At 35.7% G+C, this 20,878-nt stretch overlaps 1 protein-coding gene across 2 annotated transcripts in view; it reads left to right on the top strand.

Annotated features, from left to right (window-relative positions):
• Window positions 1–610: 610 nt before the first annotated feature.
• The window catches only part of creb5b (cAMP responsive element binding protein 5b), a 367,885-nt gene continuing 347,617 nt past the window's right edge, over window positions 611–20,878 (top strand). Inside the window, exon 1 of one of the 2 annotated variants that reach the window (XM_039736762.1) lies at window positions 611–697. The gene's annotated coding sequence lies outside the window, so the exon portion shown is untranslated. The remainder of the gene's footprint in view (window positions 698–20,878) is intronic. The other variant, XM_039736764.1, reaches the window with a different exon arrangement.

Below are 20,878 nucleotides of genomic sequence, written 5' to 3'. Positions count from 1 at the left end.
AATTCTGACATATGTAAAAGAAATACCGCTGTCTGACAGAATACAGCCGCGTTAGTTGTTTTTTTAGCACGTCCAGAAGTTGAGTTCATGTAAAACAAACACCGCCGGCGTCTCGGATTAAATTGCATGAGGAGTGCAGCGTTCGTTAACTGGCTCCGGTGTATTTATGCTGCCAGCCACGTGTTTATTATGCTTTGGGAAATGATCTGTGAAAGCCATGTAGCCTTTACAAAGCCGTCAGTCCCAAGTCGCTACATTCTTTTATGCCGTGCGTCTAGGGCTCGCTCTGGACACAAAAGCAAGAGAAGGGATTGAAATATGTGAAACTTTCTTACTTAAAGGACCCAGTGCACAAATACCCACAGAAAACGCAGATGCCTGACGCGAGTGAAGGGGGCGCGTCCCCACAACGCGGTTAAATTATAGCTCCGCCCATCTTCAGATTGGCAGGTAGTTATAGACGAGTTCGCCACCGGACACACCCACCTTACGCGCAGTCGTGTCTGTGCGTGCTGGCGCTAACCCCGCCTTGTTAGCCCCGCCCCCGACCGACCGCAATGATTTAGAAGTTCAGGAATCCCACGTGACGTCACCAGAGGGTGATGTAATGCTTCTCTAAATAGAACGTATTGTAATCTTCTCTCAGTCCAACGTGGTTCCTTCTCTTAGAGTGCTGCTTCTTCTCTGCACTTGTTTGGTAAGTTAATAAAAATGTACCTACTCTCTCAGAAACCCCGCGTCTCGCTTAAAATAACTCACGAGCTTGCTTGTAGACAAGTTTTATTCCTCCTGCTGTTATCTCACCCCCCTTTTGAAAGAATCAGATGATTGTTATTATTTCTAATCGGTGTCAATGAATAGCTGTTTAGTGTTGTGTTTTCTGAGAAGCGGTTTCTAATATTTAGCAAATGGGTATACTTTGTAGAGTTGACGATAACTTTTGGTACTGTTTGCAAGTGTCGGCTTTCACATTGTGCACTTTTGTTTTCTTCTGTGCTTGCTGAAATAGTCCCGTTACTGGCAGCAGAAACAGTTATGTGCGGAGCTTGATTGAACCGGAGATCAAGCCTCATGATGTGTGTTTTAAGTTGAACCGGAAAGTGCTCAGTATGATCATGTCATTTTTGTTGCCTTGAATTGTTCATGACTCCTGAGACGTACTGTTCTTTTAAACGTGTCAATTGAAGTCATCATTAGTATTCTTGTATGGTGTCTGTCTAGAACATACGCTGCTTATTGTCATGTGGTGTCTCTCTTTAGCAAGGTAGATGCAGGGAGTCCGTGAAGTTAACCGGAACGGCTAAAATGACCGCAATAATGAGAATAGAGATTTCCCTGTGTTGGCATTTTAAAGAATACTGATTGTTACCCTGGACCTGTCTAATCAGGAGTAAAATGGGTTGGCAGCATATGAGAATCACGACAGTATCAAGCATTGCACAAGATCGTAGGTGTTCATTGTTACAGATAAATGCCGAGATGCTTACAGGTTGCCTGTTTACCTGTATGACAGTGCCCCTAAGTCGATCAATCCTCAGTTAACGTTACTTTTTAAACCAAATCACGGATTTATTGTTTAATGCAGTAGTATTTGTGGCTTTGTTACACAAGTTTCCACTGTCGCCTGGCTGTTGTTGTCAACCCCATTATTAACAGCAGTTCTGTAAATAAGAATTATATGTTTTTCAGCATTACGTCATTCTGCAGCCTAGTAAGTGTGTTTGATTAACAGCCTGGGATATTGAAGGGTTCAGGACTAGGATCTGCTGACAAAGCACGCTCGCTTTTAAAGCTCTCTGATTAAAACAACGAAAAAGAACTAGGGGGAGATTAGTTTGTAACGCAGGACAGGGTAAGAAACTTCGCTTCAGCGTTAGCCTTTTCCCCTCAAGTTTTAGGAATGCGTCCATTTATTTGTGTTATCCCTTTAAGGGAAATGGGTGTTAATTATTGATTAGCAATGAAAGAGTTGAATTCATAAATGTCGTCGATTGCCAGACACCGGCATTTAATGTGATATTGTAGAATAAACCTAGTAACGTGTTGACTTGGATGAGGCTGCATAAGAAACAGGGAAATAAAGTTAATAAGAAAAAGAACGATACGGAGAAGCATGGAAGTAACAGTTTCAAAGAAAGCGACAGGTGGAAAATCGACACTCAAACAAAACAAGTGAAACTTAAGAGAAATCTACTTTTAAACTAATTTCTCACTTAGGTAACGAGCGAAATAGTGACACGCCTTAACGCATCTCTTGCATTCGCCAACAAACGATGCCAGCAGAATTTTGTTATACAGTAGTCTGTACATTTTATAAATAGTAATGTGATTTTTAAAAGCAATTGAACTGCATGCACCCGCAGTTTATAGCATCATTTGTTGATTTATAAAAGGACTAATCCCGCATTTATAATGATGAAATTGATAATATTGGAAATGATATCGGAAACTCAAGAGCTGTTTACAGCGAAAAAGGCGATGTGTGACCGGTGCGAATGTCATGACGTCAATTGAATTGATCGGTTGTGGCTCACCAAGAATGAGACGAAAAAGTGAATTTCACAACACGAGCAAATAAGTGTTTTAAACAACATTCGACAAAATGCATGTTTAAAACAATTAATCTACTTCTAAAAGTTCAGCACAATTCCCACAGAATTGGCTGTATGTGCTCGAGTTTGCTTGATTACACAATCCCGTTCAGCGGGCCGCATATACTTAAGCGGCAGTGCAGTTCTTATTTTCATTAAATGCTGTATTTATCATGGTTTCGTAGTAAAACTAGCAGTTCTAATCCGGTTCTTTATTAATTCATTTTATGTTTACAATCGTTAATCTATTACTTGCTAATTCAAGTCAGTCGCTCCTCGCCAACATTTTGGTTTCTTGTCTTGTGTCCGCTGAATACCACTAGATGGTGCAGTGCAATGCATCAAAGCGGAGCTAAGTTGAGCGGCGTGGGGCACAGGATAACCCAGCAAAAGATGCTTTCCGCGACAAGTCACTTCTTGCAGAACACCAATCTGAACGGCTGAGTACTTGAACTTGCAGAAGTGTGAATAACGAAACAAGAAAATGATCATTTACCGAGCTGGATTAGTCAGTATTGTTATAATCAAGGCGTGATTTCTTTACTTCTTATTGTCTAAATGTAAATATCTACAAAAAATGCAAAAAGATGGCAATGAATATATGTATATCATTTATGTATTTGAAGCAAAGCCTTTTATTGGTTATGAATCTATTATTTTAATACTCATATTTTAATTATGACGTAGAGTTTTTTTTTTACATTTGATTCTTTGTTGTTTTTACTGAAAAGAGTGGGATACATCTAACACAGTGCTTACAGATATTTTAACTGAGCAGGGTGTGTACTAATAAAATACAATGCAGCAACCTCCGTCTTAAACCCCTACAAATTAATCACAATAATTTTGGTCTTTTGCAGGAAATAACAAGATTGGAACAAACAGTACGCTTTCGTTTCTTTTTTTAACCTTGTTTGTAACTTTTGTTTCCATGTTGTAAATCCATAAGACCTAAAGGTGACGAATTAATCTCCAGGATGTCATGGTTTTATACTAACTGTAAATATTCAATTATATCCTGTACAAGTGTTCGCGATTCTTGAAGGTAATAACAACTAAAAAATGGATTTTTTTTAAATGTAATACGTTTATTACTGTTACAGCTATTCGCGCATTAACGAGTATAAGTAAAATAGTTTCACACTACTGCGAAACAGTAACTGACGCATTTTTAGGAGAATCTTTAGCAAGATTTCTTGCAAAAGAGTGTTCCAATTGAAATTAGCGATGTTTGACCAACATACGTGTGCAGACAAATACAACCTCCGATGAACCCAGTACTGTTTGCGAGACTCACCAGATCATCTAAAGCACCTTAATAAATCAGTTACGAACTAAAAACCACATTTACCTATCAAAGTTAACTTGAAAGAAAAATCGTGGAAGCGAAAATGTCTTTGATTATTCTTTTTGTGGTATTGCTTTTCTTTAAGCCTAAAAAGAACTTGAAAAATTCATTTAATGGTTATTGCATATCCGCTAGGAGCAGATGTAATTGCAAAGGCTAAATAACAGCAACTGGAAAAAAGATGAGCTGCGTACATTAAACTTAAAAACTTTAAAATGCCTTGATTGTAAACATTCTTCACAACCCTTTAACTCTGTTTGAAAATGCGTCTATAGAGGAACAGTAATAGATCTTCTTATCCGAAACATAATGAATGGATTTAAAACGTAATGTTTTTGTGCAGTATTTCATTTCAACTATTAATGAATATGCTCCACTTTCCGTTTCTTTATGATATTTTAATTAGCCGTTCTTTTAGAAACATAGAAGAATTGAATCTATGTTGTTTTTCTGTATTGAGTTTAACTCTAGTCAATTTGTAGACATTGAAAGTACAATATGCAGTAGTTGAGTGATGTTTGAATGATATGCTTAGTCTGGCTTCAGTAGGGTTTCATGTCAATTTTGAGGCAATGATTAAAGAATCAAAATGTTTATTTAAAAAATTTTAAGCAGACGTTTTCATTTGAACTCCAATATATTATGTATCAGTATAATTAAATCTGTTCCACATTTTCCTTTATTCTATTAAAAGATAAAATCCATAATGCATGTATTGTCAATTACACCCATTTTCCAAAAGACCTTTTGCAGTTCATAGTAAAAAAATATGGCCAAGTGCAGTGTACTTTACCTGCAGTTTTTTAGAGTATATCTTAATACTTGTACTAATGGCAGTAGCATTGTTCTTCAAATATTTCTTTATAAAAATATAAAAACTTTTGTGAGCTTTGCACATAAAATGTATCATGCTGTATCAATAAAGTACATTTAAAATAAGGCTTTTAAACAGCTTTCATAGGTTCATGATTTAATATTTAGTGCCTGTTTAAAGCTATTTCAGAAAGTATCCTAACAGCTAAATGTGTTCTGTCTGTGGTTAATCCATTGTTTTCTGTCTCATTTCAAACGTGTTTGTATTAGAAAAACTTGCGCTCTATCCATGTCCCGATGATAGTGGTGTGGTGCATAAGTCTGCCCTATGACTGACTGATGTCAAATAGGGTTCCTGCTTTACTCCTGGTGCTTCCAAAGTAGGCTCCGACCCCCAGGAACCTCAGTGTTTGACACTGGTTAGATGAATGAATGGAAATATACCAGGCACTGTATTTGAAAATGATTTTGAAATATAAACATTTACTGTATTACAATATACAATGCAGTACAAGTGAAATTCTGCTAGGTTATTAATTCTCATTTTAAAAATTATGACATGGGAGTTTTAGTTTATAATATTCGTATTTTGTATAAGCAAAGTAGTAGTGTTTTCTATGCATTTACTTAATGTATTGGGAAGTATGGCAACTTTTGATACAATAACAATATGTATCATAACTGCATTATTTGCTTTTTATCTGTAAGTTTTAGTTTCACAATGTTTTTTAAAATTGTTTTCTAGATTAATAATACATTTGTCACATTGGTAGTGTTTTTTGTGTCTCTTGATCTTGTATTTACTGTATAGAAAATATACTGTAGTTGAGAAAGATGCTATGCTGTGGAAAAGAATAACACTGAAAAATAAAGATGCTTTTACTTGCTTAGATCAGAAATTACTTATTATTATAGTACATTTTTTGAATTGATTTTGAATTGACCTGTACATTAAAGGGGAATTTTCATTTATTGCATTTGGTTTAATATGTTGGTTGATTACCATTGATTAATTTTTAAAAAATTAGATTTGCTTTTTATATTTTGCACCTTTAAGTGATGATATAATAATTCAAATCTTATATGCGGAAATCTCTGAGATCATTATTTTAAGATGGCTTGGTTTCTGAACTTATTGACAAGCAGCCTAGTGCTTCGTGAGAAGTGGGTTTTAGGGGCTAAGGATTTATTTTACCATATTTGAATATCACACCGCTTTAAGTAGTTCAGCCAGTTTTTCAGTCAGTTTGAAAGATGTGTGTTCTTGTGTCCTCTGCTAAAAAAGGAGAAACTGCTGTTAGAATAATCAATTGAAAATGACAGCAATCAGCCAGTCAAGCAGTTAGTCTAATTCTTTAATTTGTGCTTGAAAAAGCACGTTTGTTATCTTAAACAAATGTGACTGATGATTAGTTATATTGATAGAGATAAGCTGATATATTGGATTCAAGACAGAAACTAACTATAGATGGGGTCTCAGTTCATGCCAAGGCCCGCCAGTAAGGGTCCAGTTTGCAGTAGAATTAACTCAGTATGCACATATTTGGTGATATTTTAGAAACCAAGAGAAAAAAATCACAAAGGCCTTGGGGGAATGTTAAGACTACACACAGACATTTGGACAAGCACAGGATTATAACACAGAATGTTGCATCTATGAGGCAACAGCACTAATCATTGTACCACTTTTCTGCTCCTTTTTACGGAATAAGATATCTTGTTCATTTTAGGATGCCTTGAAAAATAAAGTGTTATTTACTTTGATTTCTCATGAAGGAAATACTTTCAGCATTGTAGCTGAATAAAATGTGTCACACTGCAGGTTGGTAATCTTTTGTAACTCTATTTTGAAGCAAGATTCTTAAAATCAGTCTTAACCAGCCCAGTCAATTTTAGATTTTAACTGTGGTCAGATGAATGCCTTCTGTAGCAGATGACAGAAAGCTACATACATTATGAGTGACAACATTTTACTCAGAGATTGTCATTAAACATATTGAACTAACAAAGAGCATTTAATTTGTAAACAACCATCTGAAGTCTTTCTGTAAAAAAACTGGATCATCTGCTAGTATAATGAATTCAGTTGGACACTTTAATTTTAAATTCAGTTTCATTTTTCTCCTTTATTTTCCCATTAAAGATTAAAATTTATCTTTTTTATTGTTTGATAAAGCAATACAAACTGTGCAGTTATATTGAGAAAGTATACAGTCACTAAATTACTAGTAAAGAACATTTAATGAATGATGTTATTCTGTTGGGATATGAGTGCAGCTCAGTTTTCTTTATATTTTACCTTCCATGAATTTTATTTTCTCTCATTATTATTCATGTATGTACTTTGTGGATTCATAGTCATATTTTGTTTTGTGTAGTACCTAAATCCATTGCTAAGAAGAACTGGTAGAGGTTGCATGGGAAAGCAAATATTAATCTCTTTATATTAAAAAAAACTGGAGTCATTTTGAAGTTCACAGAGGGAAAACAACAAAGCTAGGCTGGGATCTGTTAGTCTTGCCAGTTAACTCAATAACAAATGCCTAAACAGCAGACACAAGGAGATAGAATGGTCCCAAAATCCAGTAACCTAAGTAAAATCAAGTCTGTCTAGACTTATTAAAATTTGTTATTATCAAATGGAATAATGCTAAATTAATAGCGCTACATATCTGCGAGTTGACCACAATAGGTTAATAGTATGCTTTATTGAAATGGCTCTGAAAGGAATGGCACTTTATTTCTTTAGAATCTCTGTCCTATCTCTCTCTATAAAACTAGCTGTGTTACCCGGCTAGTGTTACCCCATTCCTTAAGACAATGGGCGTGATTTATAGTGCCGTTGGTTAGTTGGGTGTGTCACAAATACTATGTAACTAACCAAGTGCTTTTCTGTATACAATATTTGTAATTTTTTTTTTTTAATACCAGGAGCTAATGTTATTGGCGGGCAGTGCTTTGTAGTGTTTAAGACTTTGGACTAAGGACTTCAAACCCTGAGGTTGTGAGTTCACATCTTGCCACTGACAGTGTGTGGCCATGAGCAAGTCACCTTACCTACCTGTTCTCTAATTGGACAAACAAAATAAATGTAAGCAGTCATACCGCAAATGTTATACGTTGCATTGGATAAAGGCATCAGTCAAATAATTAGTAATACGAATATTATTAGGTCATTGGAGCTGCTTACTCTTGAACATGCTATACACAATTGTCCATGAGTAAAATTCTTACATTAGAGCAACTAGCTTTTTTCTCCCTTTCCTAGTAACTTGGCATTTGCTGGTGGTCATTGTGAAGCACAATTTTACAGGAATATGTATTCTTTTGAATTGAGACAGATATTCAGCTGTATTACCTCTAAACATTTTTCTGGGTGGCTCACAGCACTTATAAACTGCACAATGCTGTTATCTCACTGTTCACTCCACTTCCCACACAGCATTTTGGAAGAGCTGTTCTTGCGCATTTCACCTTTTGGTAATGTAACGTGCAGCTCTCGGAACTCCATGGGTCAGCCTTTCCAATGTCTTGGTGCTTTGTGGGTTCTTGCGCATTTCACCTTTTGGTAATGTAACGTGCAGCTCTTGGAACTCCATGGGTCAGCCTTTCCAATGTCTTGGTGCTTTGTGGCGTGCAGTGTTTCATAGAGGCCTGCTCACTTATAGTTCATGTAAGAGTGCTTCATGGTGCTCGATACTTCATACCAGGTAACAGACAAAGCAGAACGGATAACTAAGATGAGTGCCGGTATGCATCTTAGAGTTCCAGTAGTCTTTGAGTTTTGCTGAACTTTGTCTTTCCATTCACCATGTGATGATGTTTCTTTTTTGCTGTTCAGGACACGGCTCCATCTTCAGTCATTCATCCACCCTATTGGTTACTGGTGCTGTTGCATGGACAATCAATCACGTATTCTGTTACCTTTTTTTTTTTTTAAAGTACACTCTCAGTGTAGCACCGAGCATGTAAGTTAGTCCAGGTGGAATCCCGTTGTAATAAAGCTCATGGGACCATAAAAATATTTTGATATAATGGAAATTTCGTTACAATTAATATGGGGATAATACGTACACTATTGTGACCAGGGTCGCTGGCGATTCTCCATCTCGTAGCTGCTCTGCTTCATCTGATAAACAGTTAATATAGGGAAGAGCAATTGGTTGTCCTCTGCAGGATCAGGCTTGCCGCATAATGTGCTTATCGCGCAATGTTTAGAACAATTAACACTGTTCTTCCTTGCACTCTCCTGATCTTTTTATTCCAGGCCGCATATGCCACAGCTGTGATTCTGAGCCACTGGTGTTTCTCTAATCTGAAGATGGGAGCTAAAGCAAAACACTTGTCCATGTCGCGGCTCCTAATAGCTCCTATTTTAAATGAAGTCTTGAAACTGTTCCAGTTTTCTGTACAGTAATAAAGTACCTGTATTTTCCATGGGAGCCTGGAATGACCTTCCAGTCTTTCGTGCAACTCTGTGACCCAGGCTTGACAATGCCCGTATTAAAAAAACAGCTCCTCTTAAACTTAAAATAAGATGTAAGATATAACTTTTTTTTTTTTTTTATAGAAATACAGGTATGAAAATGAAACATTAGATGAAGATGAAGTGTGTGATTCAGAATGCTTTTGCCACATTTTCTTCATTCAGGAAACAACTTTTTCCAGGATTGCCAATATTTCTTTCAGCATAAACTGACACCGTTAATTACTTTTTTGTTCATCTCAAAGAAGACTTTGAGAACCATTATGAAACTCAAATAGCATAGTATATTATCCACACACGACACACATACATGGACGCTTGATATAGCACTGACTAAAAATTCGGCTATGTTTATGATGTCACACCTACTCTCTTGCTGAGCCTCCCTGACACTGCCTGAGAAATTTTGTAACAGACTGTCCCGAAATTTTGCAACAGACTGTCTCTGGGGACATCTGGAAAACTGTTAAGTCCTTTGATGCAGCATTACTGCCACACAGAAGTGCTGCCGGAAATAGGTCAACAAGCACCTGGAGCGCTTCCGGGTTTCTTAAATAGTGAACCAGCTGCCGCTGTTTTGGAAGCCACAGCCACAGGAGAAGACAAAGCTTGCCAGGAAGAGTGGAGTCGAGAAAAAAGAAGGAAAAGAAAAGGTTTTGTGCTAATCTGTGCTTGTGACTGTGCTGTACCGGTGGGAAACTGGTGAATGTGTTCCACAATATAGGCTAGGGGGTGCCACTGAGCCCCAAACCGCAAACATGAACACACAAAACAGTCCCACTTTCAAATAAAGGGTAGGTAAATAGATAGAGTGATATACTTTATTAATCCCAGTTAATCAGTCATAGGTGGTTTGAATCATACCATTTAACAAAGTCTTTGATTAGGTTCCTATACTCCTCCTCCTGTTCACTCCTGATGCAGTCTACGATAGCAGTGTCATCAGCGAACTTTTGCACGTGGCAGGACTCCGAGTTGTATTGGAATTCCAATGTATATAGGCTGAACAGGACCGGAGAAAGTACAGTCCCCTGCGGTGCTCCTTTCTTGCTGACCACAATGTCAGACCTGCAGTTCCCGAGATGCACATACTGAGGTCTGTCAGTAAGATAGTCCATGATGCATACCACCAGGTATGAATCTACTCCCATCTCTGTTAGCTTTTAAGGAGCAGAGTTTGGATGGTGTGTTTATTATACAAAAATTCCTCTCTACAATCAAATAAACCAGTTTTTGTCTCTTCTTTATCCTCCCTTCACTCTCTCTATCGCAGTTCTCTCCTCCATTCGAGTGTTGCGTGCCTTCCCCCCAGCTTCGACTCGCCTGGACAAGGCAGTTTGAATTCTTTTATTAATGACCTGTGAGTACTTTTAGTGCCAGGTCTCATGCCTGTTGGTAGCACTTCTGGGTTATACAGAAGTCCCAAGTAACAGGGAGTGTATCTCCCTGCAGCACCCTCTTTGAGCACCCATGGACCCCAGCAGGTTATGTTACTGGACTACAATTCCCGGCATTCCCTGCTGGTTTCCAAATGGGCACTGATATCTAGGGCCAGTATCATTTAGCATCTGGAGGGAATAAACATCCCCCAGAGACAGTCCTTCCCTGTCCTTTCTCTTTTATCTTGGCCAGGGAAGGTACAACAAAAATGTCTGGTTGGAACGCCTGTCCATCTGCCTGAGGCTTCCCATCCAGGTAAGGAATCTTCTTCTCCTTTCACTGGGAGGTCTGTCCATCCACCTGGTGAGAATCATTTAGGTATCTTTTTCCCTTTTGGCCAGGGTACCTGTCTGTCTGCTTGGAACCTTCCCTCTCCTGGTCGGGACGTGTGTCCATCCTGTGTGGCACTTACATTTTTATATATATATATATATATATATATATATATATATACACACACACAGTCATGGCCAAAAGGTTTGAGAATGACACAAGTATTGGTTTTCACAAAGTTTGCTGCTTCAGTGTTTTTAGATCTTTTTGTAAGATGTTTCTAGGGTATACTGAAGTATAATTACAAGCATTTCATAAGTTTCACAGGCTTGTATTGACAATTATAATGTTTATTCAAGTAGTCAATATTTGCAGTGTTGGCCCTTCTTTTTCAAGACCCCTGCAGTTCGCCCTGGCAGGCTGTCAATCAATGTCTGGGCCAAATCCTGACTGATGGCAGCCAATTCTTACATAATCAATGCTTGGTGTTTGTCAGAATTTGTGGGTTTTTGTTTGTCCATCTGCCTTTTGAGGATTGACCACAAATTCTCAATGGGATTAAGGTCTGATGAGTTTCCTGGCCATGGATCCAAACTTTTGATGTTTTGTTCCGCAAGCCGCTTAGTTATCACTTTTGCCTTAGGGCATGGTGCTCCATCATGCTGGAAAAGGCATTGTTCATCACCAAACTGTTCTTGGATGGTTGGGAGAAGTTGCCCTGGGAGGATGTTTTGGTACCATTCTTTATTCATGGCTGTGTACTTAGGCAAAATTGTGAGTGAGCCCACTCCCTTGGCTGAGAAGCAACCCCACACATGAATGGACTCAGGATGCTTTACTGTTGGCATGACACAGGACTGATGGTAGTGCTCACCTTTTCTTCTCTGGACAATCTTTTTTCCAGATGCCCCAAACAATCGGAAAAGGGATTCATCAGAGAAAATGGCTTTACCCTATTACTTGGCAGTCCAATCCCTGTACCTTTTTGAGGAATATCAGTCTGTCCCTGATGTTTTTCTTGGAGAGAAGTGACTTCTTTGCTGCCCTTCTTGACTCCAGGCCATCCTCCAAAATTCTTCGCCTCACTGTGCATGCAGATGCACTCATACCTGCCTGCTGTCATTCCTGAGCCATCTCTGCACTGGTGGTGCCTCGGTCCCGCAGCTGAATCAAGTTTAGGAGAAGGTCCTGGTGCTTGCTGGACTTCCATGGGCACACTGAAGCCTTCTTCACAACAATTGGACCTTTCTATTCTAACTCAATCGGCATGACAGAGTGATCTTCAGCCTTGTATTCGTCAACAATCTCACCTGTGTCAACGAGAGGATCAGTGAAATAATGTCAGCAGGTCTTTTGGTGGCAGGGCTAAAATGCAGTGGAGATGGGTTTTTTTGGGTTAAGTTAATTTTCATGGCAAAGAGAGACTTGACAATTAATTGCAATTCATCTGATCACTCTTCGTAACATTCTGGAGTATATCCATTTTGCAAGCATAAAAACTGAGGCAGCAAACTTTGTGAAAATTAAAATTTGTGTAATTCTCAAAACTTTTGGCCATGACTGTGTATATGTGTGTGTGTGTGTGTATATATATATATATATATATATATATATATATATATATATATATATATATATATATATATATATATATACACTGTATATTTATAAAATGTAACTTCTGTCTGTTATTCAGTTTGAGCATCAGATGAAAACCACTGCTCCTATTTTTACAAAACTTTGCATTTATTTATTGTTGGTATAGTCTAACTTTGAATATCGGCTAATAAAATTTTTGAATTTCTAGGTACAAATGCCTAAAAAAAATAAAAACTGAGACAAACTCACTAAAAATTGCAATTTTCCCTTGAAATTTGCTTATTTTAACCTTAGTATCACCAGAACAGAGTATGATATCGATGTAAGTTGTACTTCAATAGAATTAAAAATACGTTCCGTCTTTTCTCAGTGCTCATTTTATAACAAAAAGGTCATGTTTAGTTTTTGTCCAGGGCAAATAATAAGTGAGTCGATGTCCCATTTGTGATCTGTGCCTGAGCTGCGGTAAGAATGTGATGGTGGAAATGTGAAGAGGCAAACACTTTGTGTGGATTCAGCAGGAGTGCTGCTGAGGGAGGAGGAGGAAGAGGAGAAGATTGTGGGCACTTTTCAGCTCTCTTTTGTCTGTCAGTGATCAATTTGAATATTACCAATCTGGTGTATTCTTTAAACATTTCAATATTGTTACAGAAAAATACAGGTATTTATTATTACTATTCTATGATTTATTCTGTACTGTAAAATTTCTTCTGTTTCTTTAAATCTTAAACTTTATTTCACAGTCATTTCTCAAGGGCTGAATAAGCACAGATACACTAGATGCTAAATAATGATAACAATACTGTATATGCCTTTCTGCTGTGATGAGGAGGTCATAAGTGTCAGATGTTCTTTTTATTTACTTTAAGCATTTAATAGTCACTCTTTAGGGTGAAATTGGGTAGAATATTTAGTGGCAAATACATTATTCACTTTTATGGGTGAAAGGGATATATTAGATGGGTGGCTCTTGAGTCATGTCAGAGATCAATGTTAAGGTTATAGTGGAATTCTGCCTTTTGGGAATTCTAGCCAGCCTACCAATGTGCTTAATTATCTGTAATATTATGTAATATTTTTAACAGTGCAGCCAGAAGGTAAAGTGACAGATCATGTTACATGACCTGTTAAACTTTAATAACTTCTCAGAAACATGAAAATACGGTTGCTATATCAGATGATTGAATTTTCCTAGTTTAGCCCAATAGAGTAGGTATCATGTGTTATGTAAAATGTTCATTGTACAAAGAAGGAAACTCCAAACAAATATTTAGGACCATTTTTAATTTTCCCCAGGTCAACATATGGTTTTGAAAGTACATAGATATCTAAAATATAGAATATAGATGTGAAAATGCTATATGTTAGATTTTAACTGTCTACACTAGCTCTGCCTCAGTATCATTCTGAAAACGCTAACATTAATTCTAGCATTAATAAGATACACATACAGAACCAGGTCTTGTATTAGTTACAAGGCTGGTAAGTTAATCTGCATCTATAATGTTTGATATAGGGTGGTGTGGTAGCGCAGTGGTCAATACTGCTGGTGTTTCAAAGATCCAGGTTTTTAGATTAGAATCTTGTTTCTGTTTGGTGTCTATGTGGAGTTTGCACATTCTCCCCTTGTCTATGTGAGTTTTCTTCCAACATACCCAAAGATTTGCAACTTAGGTTAAGTGGTGATTTTAAAATAGTCATAATAATAATAAATAAATAAATAAATAATTCATTACATTTATATAGCGCTTTTTTATCAGTTACTCAAAGCGCTCAGCAATTGCAGGTTAAGGGCCTTGCTGAAGGGCCCAACAGAGCAGAGCCACCACTCCGCCATATAACATTGTCAGTGTGGGTGTGTACATGAGTGAGCCATGTGATAAACTGATGCCCCGTCAGTGGCTTATTCCTGTCTTGTACCAAATGCTGAAAGCATACGTTTCAGCCCTTTGCAACTCTGAATTGAATTAGATGGGTCTGGGAATGTTCAGTATGTTAATACTTTAAAAAGGTAAACAAGTAAGGTGCCATATGAGATGTTAATAGTGGGAACAGTATTTGTCAGCTTTTCATCTTTCATTACTGTGACTGCGATCAATGCAAACTTTTTGTCTCTGTCCATAAACAGTTGCACTGAATCTGCACTGACATTTGTTGTAGTTCCAAACTCAGACATAAAGCAGAGAGGAATTCTGCGGTTGTTTGGCACAGACCATCTGCTTGATTGCACAGGGCAAATTCATGTTAAAACAGATGAAAGAAGTCTCATATCTCTTTTGGTTTCAATGAAGAAACAAGTAAAAAAAATACTCCAAATAGTTAGGGAACAAAACAAAGACCAGTTTGTTGGATTTTATTTATAACCAGCCAGGAAATCCTGAATGCTCTTTTGGAAAAATTTATTCACATGTAAAGAAATTGCTCAATAGATAGATTTGTTAGTTGTATTAAAATTGCATTATAAACCAGTATAATTACAGTTTGAATTACAAAATGTGCATTTATTTATAAATACATATGTAATCTAGTGGCAAAATTATATCAGAAAGGAAAAGTAAGCTCCCTGTATCAGCCCATCATTGAGCTAATACAAGGGAAATGTCACATCCTAGTAGGTTTAGTAAGTGCGATGCTTTATTTTTTATCAAAAATGTTCATTGTTGTGCTTTCCCCAGGGTAAAATGTGCATACTATAAGCTTGTAACTATTGAATTATCACAGTAACAAAATCCTAGATATTGGCATTCTGTCACATTCATTACATTTGCATATTTTTAAAAACTAAACCAAAAGTAAACAAAAATAGTTTACTGCTCTTTCCAGAAAGGCTAACACAACCAATTAAAGTTCTCTATATGTTAGCTTTACTCTTTTAAATTTTTGAGAGCAATACGATTTTTTACAGTAACTGAGACAATGAAATGATGTTGATAAAGTTAGGAAATTCTTAGGTGTTAGATTTTATGTAATTTTTAAATCACTTTGTGGTAATTAGTATAGAAGGTTTTTACTTAGCTTTATTGGTTCTAAAATTATTCATTTTTGTTCTGTGAATCTGAATTTCTTCAAAGTTTGGTAATTTGTGCAGTCCCCTTTAATTTTTAGGTGTAGTGAAAGTGTAAGCAAAATATTCTTTCTAGATCAGTCTGGTTTAGTGAAATATTGAGTAGACTTTTAATTATTTAGTTAGACTTTATTTGGTATAACCTTTTCAATGGTGAACTCTATGAGGGTTCAAAGCTGATATTGAATACTTTTTCCCTCCATGATACAAAAAAATATAAGTGCCCATTTTTCTATTTGTTTTCCATTCTCTCATGTCCATGTTAGATTTTGAAAGTGCTTACTTCTCTTTTATCATCATCTCATAAAAAGTTTAATGCAGGAAGACAGATAAAGATACTATAAAGGGTTCAAAAATGGTCTCAACTAAATTAAAATTTTGATTTATTGGGTAATGCTTGAATCTCAGCCCCACCCATCACATTGGCTATATTATGTTGTTTTCTGGTTATAGAATTTACTCCAGCATCCGCTGAAGTTCTTTTTGTTGCTGATTGTCATTGTGAGTTTGCTTTTCCACTAACATTTCATCATTAAATAAAATCATTGTTGTTGCATTTCTTGTGCCTATTACTTATTGTTTTGGATCCCTGTGTTTTCCTCATTTATTATTTGCTATGCTATTTTTTATCTTATTTATAGCTCTTTATCCTTGAGGAACTAGACTTATTAAATAACTTCAGTCAGATTTACCTTTCAACATTGCCAATAATGGCTCTTATTTTTTCTCGCTGTAAAAATTTCTGTATACTTTTTTTTATAACCTAAGACTCAACTTGATGAGCACCTTGATAAAGGACGGTAAAGATTTTGTTCTGGTTAAAGAACTGAGTGCATTCATACATTAAGTACAGGTGAGAGATGTGTACAATTCTCAGAATGGTCAATTGTCTCGCTGATAGATAATGTCAGTGACAGTCACTGGGGGTTAGGACATCACCATTTTAACTGAAAAAGCCAATTTTGCTTTTCTGCAATTCCAGTAATTTTCAACTTTTCCACAGGGTGTCCTCTTTGTTAGTAGTCATGTAACAAGGTTACAGTAGACTAACAAGGTAAGAAAGTACTCAGTTTAATATACAAAAGCGCTAATGAATGTATTTGAGACTAAGAAAAAAAATTACCTTGCAGATTTGCCAGTTATTTGGCTTAAAAGTAAATGAGCGTTGTGAGCCAAAATCTTTAGTCAGAATAATGTGACAACTAGAAAGGAGGATTATTGTTGCATAGTCTTTTGCACATACACCATCCAGTGGATTATGTAAAATAAAGCAATAAAGGCTTTTCTCACAAAACTGTTTAATATGATCTGTAAAAAGTTATTGGGGATTTGCATATATTTAAAGTGCTAAAAAGTGTGTGCCTTTTTAAAACTACTTCTAAAGAGTTAATTTCCCAGTATGTTTACACTCTGCTAACTTTTCTCAAGATCAAAACCCACCTTCATTTTCCTCATGTTATTGTTATACATTTTGAAATGTCTAGCACTTTTTTGCCCATGTTGTTTTACAGACTTTCCAAGTAGCTATTGCACTGAAGATGTACTGCAAAAAGCCTATAAATGGCTTCCAAATATATTAGAGTGTACAAACCTATTTTTTATTCATGAAAATCAGGCACACGGTGTCCTCACTTAATTAACTTTGGTAAGGAATTTTAGTTCTTGGTATGATTGTGAACTGAGAAAGAGAAGATTTGTGTTTTTGTATTGTTTTAATGTATTGTCTTCTGTTCTAAATAACATCAATTATATTGAGGTGGATAACATTTTAAATATAATGAATGGAAAAACAAACAAACAAAGAAGCAAAATAAACAAATAAATGAATGCACAACCTATAAAGCACCTCGATGATGTGTACTGTACAGCCATTTAACAAAATAACAATAGGATAAATTAATATTATTCAAGGACAAACAGACAAGACAGTTTTAAAATGTAGTCTTTAATAGTACTCAGATTTTGCTCTTGGCTTTATTAAAAATAGTCATATATAAAATTATGTTGTGCATTTTTTACTTGTTGAGCTGGTAATAATTAGTAATGTAACTGTAGTTTGCTTTAAAAAGGGCATACTTAACTGTCATTTTTTTTACCATTTTAGTTATCTGTCTAGTGGTACATCTATTGAATATTCATTTTCCTGATGTTTACAAAACTTTGTGATCTTTGACTAATTTCTTATTGCGTAACATGATTTCATCCTGTTTAGTTTCCTTTTCTTACCAAGTTAATTCATAAAATAATTACTGAAAAATACCATATATAGCAGGACTAAGCAACATCCATCTTAATAGTTCTTAATTAAGAGCTTTGTAGTTTTTTTTTTCACAGCTGTTGACCCACAGTAAAATAATTGATGCAAACATAACAATTTGTTTTTTGAATATACTAAATAAACATTTCTTATGCTGTAAGTAGTATCTTCCATAGTGTACAACTTTCAGAAACTTTTTGAAGACCTGTCAGGTATTTATTTATTTGCTTGTCCCTGGCTTCTTCATTGACATTTTGAATGTTTCTGACTCCTCCTTTCCTGGAAGTGCTTGATGTGTAGCAGTTATGTTGTTGATGTATTAGGAGATTAAATTGGGATGAGCATTCAATATTTTCAACCTTTTTGACATCCCTTTACTGTTTTTTTGCTTTTTGTATTTGCTTTGTTTAGAGATTATAGAATCTTCAATGTCATTTAATATTTTGCAATTATTGCAGTTGTTTGCCTTTGTCTAGTGTTCTAAATTTGTTGAATTTCTCCTCCTGGTATTGTTTTTCCCTGAATATCTAATTCATTTAAGAAGAGTAATGTATTTTTAATATTGTTTTGATTTAAATCCTTGCTCCTGCTCTCCATTTGTATCATGGCTGTGACATATGGTGTGTGTTTGAGTCAAACTGTAACATTTGTACCATGGGCTAAGTTCTGTTTTGATAGGTTGTCACAATGCTCTCTGACCGGTATCTCTATGTCCACTGTTTTATATAAAGTAAAGCTGTACTGATGTGAAGAGATAGATAGAGGGTTTAGCTACCTGGAGTACTTTCTGCCACAAGTCAAGTTACTGTCAGTTACCCAATATCTCATATATTAATTCAGGGAGGAGATGATGGTATAATTAATAATTAAGTGTAAATCACTAATTTTGGTAGACATAAAACAAAACTCTGCATAATTTTAGCCAGAAATGACTAAGATTTGATGAAAGTTTACATTATAATTAATATATTTAGGTATGCATGTTTTGAGGAGAAAAGAGAGAGTAGACTACTGAACTATTATACTATATGACAAAATAGTTCTCCTGAATTTTCCCCAAGAACTCTACTGATGTTTGTCTGTTGTTGGTTCAGTGTGCATGAAAACTTAATCACTGGGATGTGGGTTTGATTTTGAGCCATTAAGTAAAAAGGAAATTGGATTACTGAACATCCTTAATTCCGCTGCATCCTTGATTTCTGAGCTCAGGAAAGTTCCAGGCACTCTTTCCTCTTGCAAAAGAAAATTATTCCCACACATCAATTCAGACATAATTCAGGGGAGGCCTGTTTACTACTAAGTTCAATCAGGAAGCTGGAACAAATGTGAAAAAAAATCTTTAAAGAAATATGTTAATAAAGGATAGACCATTTCATTTTTTGGCTATATAATACGTATCAGTTGTAAATCTTGTTATATATTTTAAACACTGTCTGATGTCTGTTTTGTTATTACAATAATGTGAGTCCTTTTTGTTGTAATCCTCAGTTGTAAACTGTTGCTAATGTAACTGCTAATGTAGTATACCTCTTGAATGCTATGTTGTGACTATGATAAAGTACAGTTAAGCATGATGTCAAATGAATGCAGTATTTTCCATTTATGTTGAAAAGATAAAAAAATCCTCTAAAGAATACAAAACACTGAACATAGTTTTTCATATTTAAGAGAACCGAGTTCTAATTTGTGTTCTGTTCTTTCATTTTCAATGGAGCATCAGTAAACAAAATACATTACTCTACTTAATATATGAACTGGTAATGAAATTACTATTAGATTTGATGTTGGCTAGCACTGTCTGAATAGATGATTTAAAAATGTTTCTTTATAGTGTAGAGAAAAGTTTGAGGTTTAATTTAAATGTAATGCAAATTAAATTGGACAATATACTTCATATATGCTTTAAAGTTGAAATCTCACTGATTTTACATTGAAGATGTATTGTTTTTGGTCCTGTTAAGGTATTACTGTTTCCTTCCGCAGTGTGCAGATAATATTTATAGGCTGACTGGAGACTTTTAACTACTTAGCATAGAAAGTGCTAAAGTATGCAGAAGTGTGTTCTGCAATTGATTGACATCTTGTGTAAGGCAGGTTTGTGCCTTATGCCTGTTGCTCCTTTGATGGTCTGTGCCTTCCTCTCAGTTATTACCAGGATAAAAATTGGGTATACAGTATATTGTAAAACTGAAAACTGTTTGTAAAGAAGAACTGGCCACAGTTAAAAAAATATATATATATTGCTGAAGTTTTCTGTTGTTCAAAAATGATATCACAATTGAAAAACACCTTCTCAATGAAAAGAAAAATATTTTAGACACATTTAACAAAAAATGCATTCCGAGGATCCAAATGGTAAAGGCCATGCATGATCAATGATAAGTAAAAATTAATTCAATATGTTATTTATGTTTTTGTAGTCGGGAGAAATGGTGTATGTCAACTCTATGAGAAGTGCCCCATATAAAAACAAGATTGTTATTTCTACTTCCTTTACAGCGCAAGTGATCTGAGTTTGAATACCAGTCCAGCCTATGCCTTGGCTGTATTTGTGTCCCCCATATACTGTATATACTTGTTTGTCAGCTAGGGTTTCTAAACTGGTCTAGTGTAAGTATAGATTAATGTATGATTGTGCATATTGACTTCGTTCCTGCCTTCTATCCAATACTGCCGGTGTACAGTAGACTCTGACTCTGCACAACCTAAATATTAAAAAAGCCAATTAGAAAACAGATGAATTACATAATGGATTGCACCAAACTGTGATATCCATAAAAACGTATAAGAAGTGAAACTCCAGCAGCTTGTTGAGAACCCTGGCCTTTTTAAACATATACTGCTACAGATATTACTGTATAGGCATCTAAAACAAGGTGCTTACACTTTTTTAGTAGATATGATAGTGTTTGGTGAGCCAGCTTCTTTTGTAGTTCTTGAGAATTTATACTGCTGTTATCTAAAAAAGTATTTTGAATTCATTTCGATAATTACAGTATATACTTGA

The sequence above is a fragment of the Polypterus senegalus genome, chromosome 15 (genome assembly GCF_016835505.1).
Source record: "Polypterus senegalus isolate Bchr_013 chromosome 15, ASM1683550v1, whole genome shotgun sequence".
NCBI classification, from domain to species: Eukaryota; Metazoa; Chordata; class Cladistia; order Polypteriformes; family Polypteridae; genus Polypterus; species Polypterus senegalus.
This window is presented reverse-complemented; position numbering and strand designations above follow the sequence as displayed.